Source organism: Canis lupus, chromosome 5 (genome assembly GCF_011100685.1).
Source record: "Canis lupus familiaris isolate Mischka breed German Shepherd chromosome 5, alternate assembly UU_Cfam_GSD_1.0, whole genome shotgun sequence".
Lineage (NCBI taxonomy): Eukaryota > Metazoa > Chordata > Mammalia > Carnivora > Canidae > Canis > Canis lupus.
The window spans coordinates 43,147,653-43,160,369 of NC_049226.1; the positions used below are offsets into that span (position 1 = coordinate 43,147,653).

Here is a 12,717-nt window from a genome sequence, read left to right on the forward strand (position 1 = left end):
AATATCAGTGAGGGTGACAAAACATAAGAGACACCTAACTCTGGAAATGAACAAGGGGTAGTGGAAGGGGAGGTGGTTGGGGGTTGGGGTGACTGGGTGATGGGCACTGAGGGGGCACTTGTCGGCATGAGCACTGGGTGTTATGCTCTATGTTGGCAAATTGATCTCCAATAAAAAAAGTTTTAAAAAGACAGATATATATGTTAAAACGGTAAGGGTAACTACTAAAAGAAGGAAAGAAATTACATGTTAATTTTGAAACTAGTAGAGGAGGAAAGCCAGTAGGTATCTAGAACAGAACTGATTTAGAAATATCCTGTAAAAGGGGAACACTTGCCAAAAGAGCAAATACAGAAATACAAAAACCAAAAACTCACACCTTAAAATTATAGAATCCTGCATTTGCTAAGAGTACGCCAGACCTGAAAAGCATCAGAAATCCATGTTGCGAATGCTGACTGGCAACGATGGGTCAAGTCGGCAGTGGCCACCTCCAAGGCTGGCTGAGGTCCTCCCTGCACACTTGAATCACTGTTTACTTTCTCAGGCTCAGGGCTTCATTAATCACTCTCCCTTGATCTCCCAAAACCTGCTCCCAAAACAGGATTACACATCACTTCTCTTGACTTAATATGAATTTAAATCTGAGTTACCATTTCCAGACGTTTGGATTTAAGCCTTAGCTCTGAATCTGAATGAAGTGCTCTTGTCTATTAGCAAATAGATTTTATTTTATTTTTTAAAGATTTTATTTATTCATGAGAGACAAAGTGAGAGAGAGAGACAGAGAGAGAGAGAGAGAGAGACGCAGGCTCCATGGAGGGAGCCTGATGCGGGACTTGATCATGCCCTGAGCCAAAGGCAGGCGCTAAACCGCTGAGCCACCCAGGGATCCCCAGCAAATAGATTTTAGCCACCAGTGCACAGCAGCAGAGAAACGGGGAGAGGAACAGGGAGCCCTCCCTTTGCTACTAAAGTACCACGCCCCAAATATAGTCTCCTGTTTGAACTGTCGCATATGACCTTGAATTAACTTAGACCTAAATGGCCTAATTAATTTGGACAAATATCCAAAGGGTACATGAAAATCATAAGCAATTATTGTCCATACCTGCCTAGATTAAAATAAAAAACTCGAGTGTGTGTGTGTGTGTCTCATGAATAAATACATAAAATCTTAAAAAAAAAAAAAAAAAAGGAGGGGGGGAATCCCTGGGTGGCTCAGCGGTTTAGCGCCTGCCTTTGGCCAGGGCGCGATCCTGGAGTCCTGGATAGAGTCCCGCATCGGGCTCCCTGCAGGGAGCCTGCTTCTCCCTCTGCCTGTGTCTCTGTCTCTGTCCCTCTCTCTCTCATGAATAAATAAATAAAATCTTAAAAATAAAAATAAAAAATTTTGAGATTTTTATGTGAAGTCCACAAGATGTGCTTTCAGGCACATCACAAATGCATCCTACAAATATGCTAGGTAGGAACAAATATATGACCCTAAAGAGCAGCAACACAATCTGTTTTCTCTATTATGTTTAAGAAAACTATTCATTCTCATCTGGTCTAGTTCCTCTACAAGAAACTGTGATAGCATAAACAAAATAGAAGTAAGACAGTTCAGTGATCTATCAGGAGCTTTCTTTGGAACGAACTTTAAAAAAAAATTAATAATTAATCAATATAAAAAATTTTTTTCTCTCTCTCACCTCCCTATCACTATTTTGAGAATGAACGATTTCTGACTTGTAGCAAAACACAGACCACTGATACCCTGGATCAAGTATATGTGTGTTTTTAGGACACGTATCACCTAAAACCTGCCATGCCATACTTAGATGGAAATGTATCAACTGGAACATGTGCAAATGGAAAATGTGCTCCTACTGTGAAGACCACACCTTCTTGTTAACACGAGTCCGATGCAGTGAGAAAGCAGTCCTCAGAACTGGGAGGCCGGGGGGAAAAAGTGCAGAAGAGGGACAAGAGCATGTTTTAACGGCTGTGCTTATTTGCCATGAAACGATGTTAGGGCCATAGCTCCTTGCTACAGCATGCCATGTGCTGCTGCAGTAACTCACTGCCGTGCAGTCGGCTAGCAGAGGAATGTGTCAACGGGCCACGTAGCCTTGCATCAGTTCCACAGAATGCTGCACAACACAAAATGCCTCTCCATGTGTCATTTCCTTCTTGGCCATCTTCCCAGCTCCTGACAGTCGGTCAACAACAACAACGTACTGGAAGAGATTTAAAACTGCTCTTCTCAAGAGCACATTCCACCAACCACCAGACATGACCTCTAGCAGTAGCAGCGCTTCTGACTGTCCCCCACCCCATCCTTTGTAAGGAAAGGGGACAGTTTTGTTTTGTTTTGTTTTGTTTGACCTGCTCTTATTCCCTTAAGTCAAAGATTTTCAACAATGCTCTAGATACTAGCGACCAAATGATTAATATTCATGACAACCAAACCACGGCTGTATTTGCTGACTTGTAAATATCAAAACATGTCATTTACCCATAATTTGCATTCCTTGGGCACTTCAGAGACACATGAAGAACCGGGGGAAGTCTCCAAGGCAAGAAGTAACCGGCTTTTCTACTAAGGCTCTGAACTAAGGACTGTGGCATCAGGAGTGTGGCACAAGACCTATGAAGATTTTCACAAGTTATCTTCACAGACAGAAAGATTATGAATGCCAAGAACTGCATCCAGAGATGTCCAGTGACCTTAAATAATTCTTCTGCTAGCCCTCCATCCAACACATATTACACATTCCCCGCCTTTCACATTAGGCCAACCTCTAAACAAGCTTTCACTGTCCATAATAAGCAGAGGGAAGGGCCAACCACCACAATAAGCCTATTCTTTCACGCAACTGTGATGAAGGGTGGTGGAGGATGAAGGCGAGCTGCCACTGAAATCAACTGGAATGAGGAAGAGAAGAAGCCAACCCCTCCAATCTCTTCACCCTCCACGGGGCTAGAAAAAGCAGACCTAGGGACAACAGAATTAGAGAATAATGAGATGATGCCATGCCCAGAACCACCCTGTTTCATGTAAGTCTGTTAACTTAGGTTCATAAGGTAACATATCTGCAGCTGGAAGTGCCTTAAGAACATGGAATAATAAAACTATCTCCAAAGAATTATAATCTTGTGATGCACAGGTGAGAATGCGCAAGCAGGAAAGTAACCAGTTTGGCTGAGGACCTGAGCCTGACAAGCTGAGTGAGCCAGGGTGCCGAGGCAGTCTGAGAAATAGACCCATTCCCTTGCCCTTCCAGACAGCCTCTTCCATGCCTAGGTGCCAGCCCTTACCCAAGTCAGAACTCAGCCGAGCAGGCGGGCGCCTGGGGCAGTCAGGCATCTGACTCCTGATTTTGGCTCAGGTCCTGATCTCAGGGTCCTGAGATCGCGCCCCAAGTTGGGCTCCCCACTCAGCATAGAGTCTGCTTGAGAGTCTCTCCCTTTCCGGCTGCCCTTCCCCCAAGCCCTGCCCCACCCCTGCTCATGCATGTGTCTGCTCTGGAGCTCTGCTCTCTGTCTCTCTCTCTCTCCCCAATCTATCATATAAGTAAGTAAAATCTTTAAAAACAATGCAGCCAAGTAGGGCAGTGTTCCAGGAAAAGAAGACTCAGGGCTTCCTCCTTCTCCCACCGGGTTAGGACAGGGAGCTAGCTGGTCAATACTGAACAGTAGTGTCCCAGCAGGAAGGACACTGAAATCAACTGGAATGACAATGACAATGACAGCTTTGGTCTCTCCTTAAAGAGTAACTGTGATCTGCTTCCCTGGGGCACAGCACCCAAAAACTTGACACCCACTCTTGTCTGTCAGGTTATCAGGTTTACAGATGTGCTAGCAATTGAGAACTTCCAAAGCTGGATGATATAAACTATAAAACCTCCAGGCTCTTCCATTTGAGGATTCATAAAATACTTCTGCTACAGACTTGCCATGTTGCCAGGCGAGGCTAATAACCTCTTTATGTTCAAACATTAAATATTCATCTCTCATAGGAGTATTGGTCTGGTGCACCTCCATTTCACCTGTGAATACCAAGTACCCAAGGTAACACTCACCCTTAATTCATCTGATAATTACCAAATATCCCTCATTTGGAAGGAACTTACAAGAATTAAAACTGAGAGTCACCTTGCAGAACTTTTTTTTCTTTTAAAGAAACTGAGGTAGGTAGGAAAGTAGGGTTACACCTTTGTGATTTTGATGGTTGGCTTTTTGCATGGATCTTAGCAGGGAAGAAGACCTCTGTGATTGTGAATTAATGTAACCAGAGGGCACTGGCTGGAGACTCAGCTCTCTCCTTAAAACTCTGATAAGAAGCTGACAGGACTTGACCTCCTCCCTTGATGATAAAGCATCACAGTACCGTGGCCAAACCTGACCCCTAGCCTCATATATCCTGCCCTCTTGAGTGCTGCACACACTCTGTAAACTTTGGACAGAAAACCATGCAGAACTTTAAATGTCCTCCAGATTAAAAAGTCAAGAGACCTTTCAGAAGACGATACCTCAACAAATATCAATTCTCCTGTGGCAAAAATGATATTTGCCATCTAAGCACTTAAGGAAGTTGATGGTATTGGTGAACCAATGCACCACTGCCCCCATCACTCATGTCTCTGTGGGTTTCTTCTCCTGCAATATAGGCTGCAACTAAGTGTATCTTGCTTTAACCAACAGTACATGGAAGAAGTCATTCCATGGCTGTTCTAAGTTTTAAGAAGCCTTAAGAAGGCCTAAAAGCTCCCATTATTACACCTTTGGGAACCCTGACCTGCCATGTAAGAAGTCAGACTGTGCTCGTACTGGAGAGATCAGATGGACAGGCCATGTGGGCGGGGAGGGGAGGCTCTAGGACGACAGGGAGAAGGGCAAAGGCCCAGCTGTCCCATTGTTCCAGCCAAGCCCAACCTTTCTGCCATCCCACCAAGGCAGCAGACATGAGAGTGAAACCATCATCTGTGTTCCAACACCAGCCACAATCTTCTTGCAGCCACACAAAAGACCCCAAGCAAGGCCACAGAAAACCCATCCAGATGAACCCTAGGCAGCCCAACCGAATCATGAGGAATAATAAACTGGTCGTTGTCTTCGGCCATTATGTTTTGTGATGGTTTGTTATTTAGCAATAGATAACTGAAAAAAAAAAACAGCAAGAGCGTTAAAAGGATCCTGACTACATTAGGGGATTTATTTTTTCCATCCTCTGCACAGCCAATAATACCTTTTCCATCAGTCCTCTTCCCTAACTCAGTACCACCACCACGACACTGCTAACCAAGTGTTCACCTTCCCGTAGAAACTCTTTAAGTCAGACTGCAGTTGGAACCAAGGGCACACGTGGAACAGAGGATCCTAATAGAAACTGATGTTTGAAAGAGTTAGGCATCCAAATGCATTACCGTTGCTGCTGCCGCTGCTACACTGACTTCTCCTGCTGGCAAACCTACGGCAGTTGTCCTTCAGGGCTCACTTGCCAACAGGTCAAAACGCCTTGCCGAAACACAGGACTTTTACAAATTTGGGATCTTAAGTATAATGTCATGTCTTAAAATGATGACCTGGCAAAGAAAACAAATGGCATTTGTAAAGACGTGCAGCATTTTCATGTTTACACTACTTAAGATGAAGGTTCTCGAAGTCATCGGCTATTCGGCTACGTTCCTTTAAAGGGAGGTTTTATAACTGAGATGAATCACAACTGCAAAAGACCAAAGTAAAAACCATCAATGATGCCACAGGGAGCTTTCTAATCTTGTAATGAGTGAGGATCATGTTCGTGATGTGACTGCACAGGTTTATCTGCCAGAGACAGACAACATAGACGGGTGACACCTTCCTGCTTTCTGAGTGAAAGCAAGTCTTGGCAGAGGTGCTGATATGCAGGGCCTCAGAGGGGGCACGAGTGCCATCGCATCCTCTGCTGGACTTTTCTTTACTGCAAACAAATTATGTTGTTCATCACTTCTGCACAGCTGTCCCCAGGCAGCAGGAATACCTGCTCAAGGCACGGTCTCGAACACTTCTTACTGTCATTTAGTAATGAGCAAAAATGAATAAAATCATCTGCAAGGAAAAAAATAGGGGATCCCTGGGTGGCTCAGCGGTTTGGCGCGTGCCTTCGGCCTGGGACGTGATCCTGGGGCCCCGGGATTGAGTCCCGTATCGGGCTCCTTCCATGGAGCCTGCCTCTCTCTCTGCCTGTGTCTGCCTCTCTCTCTTTCTGTGTCGCTCATGAGTAAATAAAACACTTAAAAATAATAATACACAAGGGAGCAGAGCCTAGATGATACCTATTTCCTGGAAGCATACTGTAAGCAAAACGCTACAGCAAACTCCTGACACTGAAGGGAATTCATGCTGTAACAACTCACACTTAATGAGCACTTATTACGTGATGGTCACCGTGTTACATATTTTACATACATTACATCATTTAAGATCTTTGCAGCAACTGATGAGGAAAATACTGTTATTATTTTCACTTTAACAGATGAGGAAGTTGAGGCAAAGGAAAGCCAGGTGACTGGCCTACCACCACACAACTAGTCAGTGGTGGAGCTGGGAGTTCAATCCAGACAGTCTGACACCAAAGCCCACACCCTTCATCACTATGCTTGGCTGAATAAAGACCAACCAGTTAATCCAGAACTTGTCCTTGTCCAAATAGCTAAACTACCAAAAGTAGCCTTTTCAATATATATTCTGATCTCTGGAGGAGGGAGTAAAATGCCATTAACAGGAATCAATGATATAAAATCTTCAACCCCATCAAACCATTACAATAAACACAAAGATACTATCTTGTGACAAACACTACTTAAAGAATTGTAATTCTGTAATTCTGCTGGAGAGAAGGTGAAAACAATTATATGGACTTTTTCTCTCTGGTCAGGAAAGCCTTTCTCTCAACCCCTACTGTTAAGGGTTAATAACATAAGCCATTTGGAAATCTAGAGCAAGGGATGGTAAATTGCAACCTGCATACCAAATCGGACCCATCACCTGTTCTTGCAAATAAAGACTTGTTGGAACAAAGCCACAACCGCTCGTTGATGTATTGGCTTTGGCTGCTTTTGAGCTACACCGCCAGAGTTGAGTCGTCATGACAGGGAAGATACGGCCCACAGAGCTGAAATTATTTACTATTTGGCACTTCATAGAAAACGTTTGCCAACCCACATTCTGGAGGAGTCTCCATTTAACATTGTTGATGCACCAATCTAAATCCTATTAGAGTTGAAGAAAATGCAAAATCCCGGGCATCTTTCACACCCAGGACTCTCAAATCTAAAGAACAATACTGGGAAGAATGCTATGCCCTCAATGCCCAGGATGCCCAAGAGCAGAACAGAAGGAAATAATCCAGTAGAGAGACTCAAGGTGATAGGACTAAAATATTCCTGACACCATACCCATCTTTGTATCCAGGCATTGAGTTTGGCAAGCCACTTCACAAAGTCAGAGAAATAATATCATATTGTCACACACTTTTTGTTTGGTGAAAAATGTTACTCAGTGGTGCCACTCAAGATCTGTATCTGCTCCCCCTCCCACCCTGGACACCAGAGCCTGAACTCAGATCATCTGTCCCTCTACCCTGAACCCTCCATGTTTGCAGAGCATTTCTCTGCCTTTACAGGGCAGTAAGCCTATCAACTAATTAGTTCTGCCAACAACCTTTTGGGAAGGAGGTAAAGTCACTTGACAGAGGAGTGAAAAAAGCTACCCTGCTTCCTCATCTTTTGCCACCATTTCCTGTTTCCTTTCCCAACCATCAACTTCTGAACTTCAACTCCTGAATGGACACATATGCAAACAGAGGCACACAAAGACACACACACACCACACACACACACACACACACACACACACAAAATTATGGTTTTTCCAAGAAGTGAGAAAAGCTGCCGAGATCAGCAGGAAACATCTTTAAACGAGAAGTATTAATAATACTAAATGTTAAAAGACTGCTGTCCTGCTTTATGCAGGACTGAAATGGATGTCCCTGCCTTTTCAGGATCTCTAGGACCAATTAGATAACATGTGGCTTCCATCACAAGGCATCTTCCCCGATTTATGGAAGTCCAAGAACGTCAGCCAAAGCCCCAGACCAGCCAAGACAGCCCTGCTCTGTTCTAGTCACCTGCACTGCATGACCACTGGCTCTTATGACCAGAGACTCGGGCGGCCAGAGACACGTGTGTGGCCTCTGTCTAGTAGAACATTCTCAACCTGAACAGAGCCAGCCATGACCCAGCACTGTGAACCTAGAAGAAGCCATACACATGAAAGGAGGAGAGAAGAAAAGCCTCAAAGACTGGCTTTTGAGGCAGGAAACTTCCCCAGTTCAGACAAGTAATGAGCCTTTGTGAAAAGAGATACTGGCAAGAGGAACCCAAGGCACCCTTCATTCGCTGCTAAAAGATGTCGCTACTTGGGGAGAAGAAAACTTGACAGTCCTTTTCCTTCAGTTTTAGGGGAAGAGAAGATAGGCCACTCGGCCTGTCCAGGCAGGTGTATCATTACATATAACAAATATTTCTGCAAGCTGTACCTCTACCACAAACCAAAGAAAACTCTAAACACAATGGCTGGGACTCTGATGTCACTCATCAAAGGTAGAGTTCCATATGCTTCCACTGGCACAGGAGGTTGCATGCCATATGTATCAAAGAATCTTTAATCTCCAAATACATTTAAATGCTGATTTTCCAAATGTGATCAAATCGGTTTTGGGGGCGGGGAGCGAAGGGGGGGAGAAAATCGATCTCAATTTAGATTTAAGAGGAAAATGCGTATCAGCCCCAGTGGGTTATGTGTACTGTCTTACACCAACTCGGGCATAAACCTCCTGGGTGTCCAGACAGACAAACACACAAAGGCGGATTTACACCTGGTTTGTTAAAAGAAACTATAACAATTACCACAACATGATCAAACAACAGTGTACTTGTAACAATCAAGAAAGTTATCATTGGAAAATACAATCTTTGTAATTAACCACTGTGCTCTTTATAAAGGGAATTGAGTGGGGGAGCTACAAAGGTAAAACACATTCTTTGACCATGGGAAACACACCCAGAAGCTTTTTGACTAGACTCAAGATTTTTCAGTCTGCTGTTTCCTTCCTCAGCTCTCATGGGTCTGGCCTGCCCTGTCTGCTGTGCCCAGCAGATGAGCAGAATGTCTTTGCACAATAATTATCCCTTTGTGTCCCCCGAGTTGGGTAGGCCTTATTGATTTTGTGACAAAGTTCAAAATGTAATTTGATCTCCTACTAAGTGTGAAGTTCTGTGAACTGTCCCCTGATCAAAACGCACGTAGGTAGCAAAGTCTGCAAAGAAACCGTTTTCACTAAAGTAGTACTGACAGCTCTGGGATAAATTCCTCATAGGGTCTCCACACACCCTGTTACTGGCTCTAATAGGAAGGCAAGTACTTACTTCTGGGTTCCTGGGGCCCATCCACTGTAACTTGAATAGCTCTGTGATAGCTGGCCACTTGGGGAGGATTTGTGAAGACAGTTATGGTCAAGGTGAAACTCTTGCCTGCAGATGTAAAAGGGGAAAATCCACAGTGAATATAAAAAGACAGCACCCGAGATAACAGAGCAGCAGAGACATTCCAAATTGCGCTCAAGCATCTCTGAGGAGGTCATGAAACAAAGACAAGAGACAGGGCTCCTTACTCTCAACGAGAAGGCCTCCGATGACCACTTTAGGGAGTGATTAAACTTGTTGAGCGTACAGATCTTCGTCTTCACTGCAGGGCTAAACAAGAGAGGTCCAACTCCCCCAAAAAGCTGCTCAGTAGCCACCGTGGTAATGAAAATAAAAACTCTGGTCCACTTGAGGAGGATTCTCATCCGTCCAGCTTTCTCCAACATGAGGAACACATCTAAACACAGACAATTTTAGAAGTCTTTATTTAGGATTAGGTCATGACCCCATGAGAGAACAAGAGTAAATCACTGTTGATTAGGTTATTTACTTCACATGGCTTTAGCACTTCGTTTGCTTAACTGCACTACAATAAGAGGATGAAAGAGTAAGGTTCTTATGGGAATCATTTTAACAGGAGCCCATGTCTCCTGTCCTGGCCTTAATGTGCCTGTGGTATGATGATTTCATCATTACTGGAACAGAGTTCTTCTCCTCCCTGCCCACACCTTCCCTAACAGACATCCTTGCTGTTAAATCTTTTTGAAATAACTCCCTGACAGTGACTTATTGCTTGCTAAGTGTCCATGACATCTCCCCACATAAATAGGAATTGATGCTTTTTGCCCACAGTGCACTTCATTGAAATATTACATCTGATGTTTCAAATTAATGAGCTTAAGGTGATGAAGGGAGGTGGGGGAAAGAAGACAGGGAGAAGTCTGGTAGCAGATTCGGATGTTTGCCTTCTCCAGAAGGAGATCCAGACTGTTACACAGTAGACTCACTGACAGTTGGAATCAGTTAGATTTGCAACGGTTAGTCAGGTCAGAAGGTCAAAGCTGCAAACTGTAACAAGACAGCAAAAGGTGGGTGCCAGTGACTCAATAAAACCTTCAGCAATCTCAGGCCAGCCTGTGCACTTCACCTGCTCCTATACCAGACCTTGAAACAGCTCATTTTGTTTAGCTTTTTTTTTTTAAGATTTTATTTATTAATGAGAGAGAGAGAGAGAGAGAGAGAGAGAGAGAGAGAGAGAGAGAGAGAGGCAGACATACAGGCAGAGGGAGAAGCAGGCTCCATGCAGGGAGCCTGATTCAAGATTTGATCCCGGGACTCCAGGATCATGCCCTGGGCTGAAGGCAGGCACTAAACCGCTGAGCCACCCAGGGATCCCTGCTTTGTTTATTGGTCAGAGACTGTTATTCCCCGTACTGAAAGCTTGATGGTATTAAATCAAAACACAAATCTTAAACAATATGCAGCAATGCAGAGTTTAATGCAATCTTTTCAAAGCTTAATATGGAACAGGTTATATATAAGGCTTAATGTAGAAAAGGTCTTTGTCAAATCTAGTGAATAGGTTTTCTTTTCAACCCAGATCATGCAAGTTCCTAAAATATGTAGAAGACACACATCATTTGTTTACTTGGTATATATAGTTTTAAGTCCTTTGGCTATACTTTTTGATGGCCAGTATCAAAGAAAGAAAGAAGAAAAAGAAAAGAAAAGAAAAGAAAAGAGAAAAGAAAAGAAAAGAAAAGAAAAAAGAAAAGAAAAAGGCAAGACAGAAGAAGTAGGGGAGAGGAGTACACAGGGAAAGATGAATATTGGAAATCTACTAGTGCCAGCCACTTCATACATATTATCTCATTTAATCCTATCCAGTTAGGTTCATCACCTGCAGTTCACAAATGAGGAAAACGAAGCCCACAGAGGCTTACAAGTTCAACCATACAAGTAGTAATAAGAGGGGAAAAAGCAGGGTCTAAGCCCGGGTCTTCCAGACCTTAAAATTAGTGCTCTTCTCTTAAACTTGGTCAGAGAACATTTTAAAAAACTAAAAGATAATTGATTTCTACACATGTCCCAATCAGCTCTGAAAGACACAGACGTGGCCAACAAGCACATGAGAAAATGCTCCGCATCACTGGCCATCAGGGAGATACAAATCAAAACCACAATGAGATACCACCTCACACCAGTGAAAATGGGGAAAATTAACAAGACAGGAAACAAATGTTGGAGAGGATGTGGAGAAAGGGGAACCCTCTTGCACTGTTGGTGGGAAATGGGAACTGGTGCAGCCACTCTGGAAAACTGTGTGGAGGTTCCTCAAAGAGTTAAAAATACACCTGCCCTACGACCCAGCAATTGCACTGCTAGGGATTTACCCCAAAGATACAGATGCAGCGAAACGCCGGGACACCTGCACCCCGATGTTTCTAGCAGCAATGTCCACAATAGCCAAACTGTGGAAGGAGCCTCGGTGTCCATCGAAAGATGAATGGATAAAGATGTGGTCTATGTATACAATGAAATATTACTGAGCCATTAGAAATGACAAATACCCACCATTTGCTTCAACGTGGATGGAACTGGAGGGTATTATGCTGAGTGAAATAAGTCAATCGGAAAAGGGCAAACATTCTATGGTCTCATTCATTTAAGGAATATAAAAATTAGTGAAAGTGAATAAAGGGAAAGGAGAGAAACTGAGTGAAAATATCAGTGAGGGTGACAAAACATGAGAGACACCTAACTCTGGGAATTGAACAAGGCGTAAAAATAGGGGTATTAGAAATCTACTAGTGCCCCTTTCACTAAGGGGTAGTGGAAGGGGACGTGGGCGGGGGGTTGGGGTGACTGGGTGATGGGCACCGAGGGAGGGGGGCACTTGGCGGGATGAGCACTGGGTGTTATGCTATATGTTGGCAAATTGAACTCCAATAAAAAAATTTTTTTTAAATCCCCAACTAAGAGAGAAAAAAAGTAAAGTACAATGAAAGTAAACAAAAAATATGTATATACATAAAAATTAAGCCATTAATAAAAAAGAATTGAAGAAAACAAAAGAAGAGAAAAAAAAAAAAGAAGAGAATGCTAGTAGAGTGGTCAAAAACACAGGCTCTGGAGCCGTGCTACCTGAGTTCGGTCCTGGCTCCCCTGCCTATTTGCTGTATAAACTGGGGCAAATAACTTGACCTTTCTGTGCCTCCTTTTCACCAACTGGAAAATGGGGATAAGAATGGTACCTACCTCCCGG

The 12,717-nt window shown here is 43.6% G+C and overlaps 1 non-coding gene across 16 annotated transcripts in view; it reads right to left on the reverse strand.

Annotated features, from left to right (window-relative positions):
- The window catches only part of LOC119871867, a 34,927-nt gene that overhangs the window by 7,869 nt on the left and 14,341 nt on the right, over positions 1–12,717 (reverse strand). For 7 of the 16 annotated variants that reach the window (XR_005359619.1, XR_005359605.1, XR_005359606.1 and 4 more), the window contains exons 1-4: positions 10,326–10,482; positions 9,701–9,909; positions 9,456–9,560; positions 5,412–5,570 (exon numbers count right to left, since the gene is read on the reverse strand). This is a non-coding gene — a transcript (uncharacterized LOC119871867). Of the gene's footprint in view, positions 1–2,862; positions 2,981–5,411; positions 5,571–9,455; positions 9,561–9,700; positions 9,934–10,002; positions 10,483–11,460; positions 11,478–12,717 lie in introns of those variants that run through there. The other 9 variants (XR_005359616.1, XR_005359613.1, XR_005359615.1 and 6 more) reach the window with 5 other exon arrangements.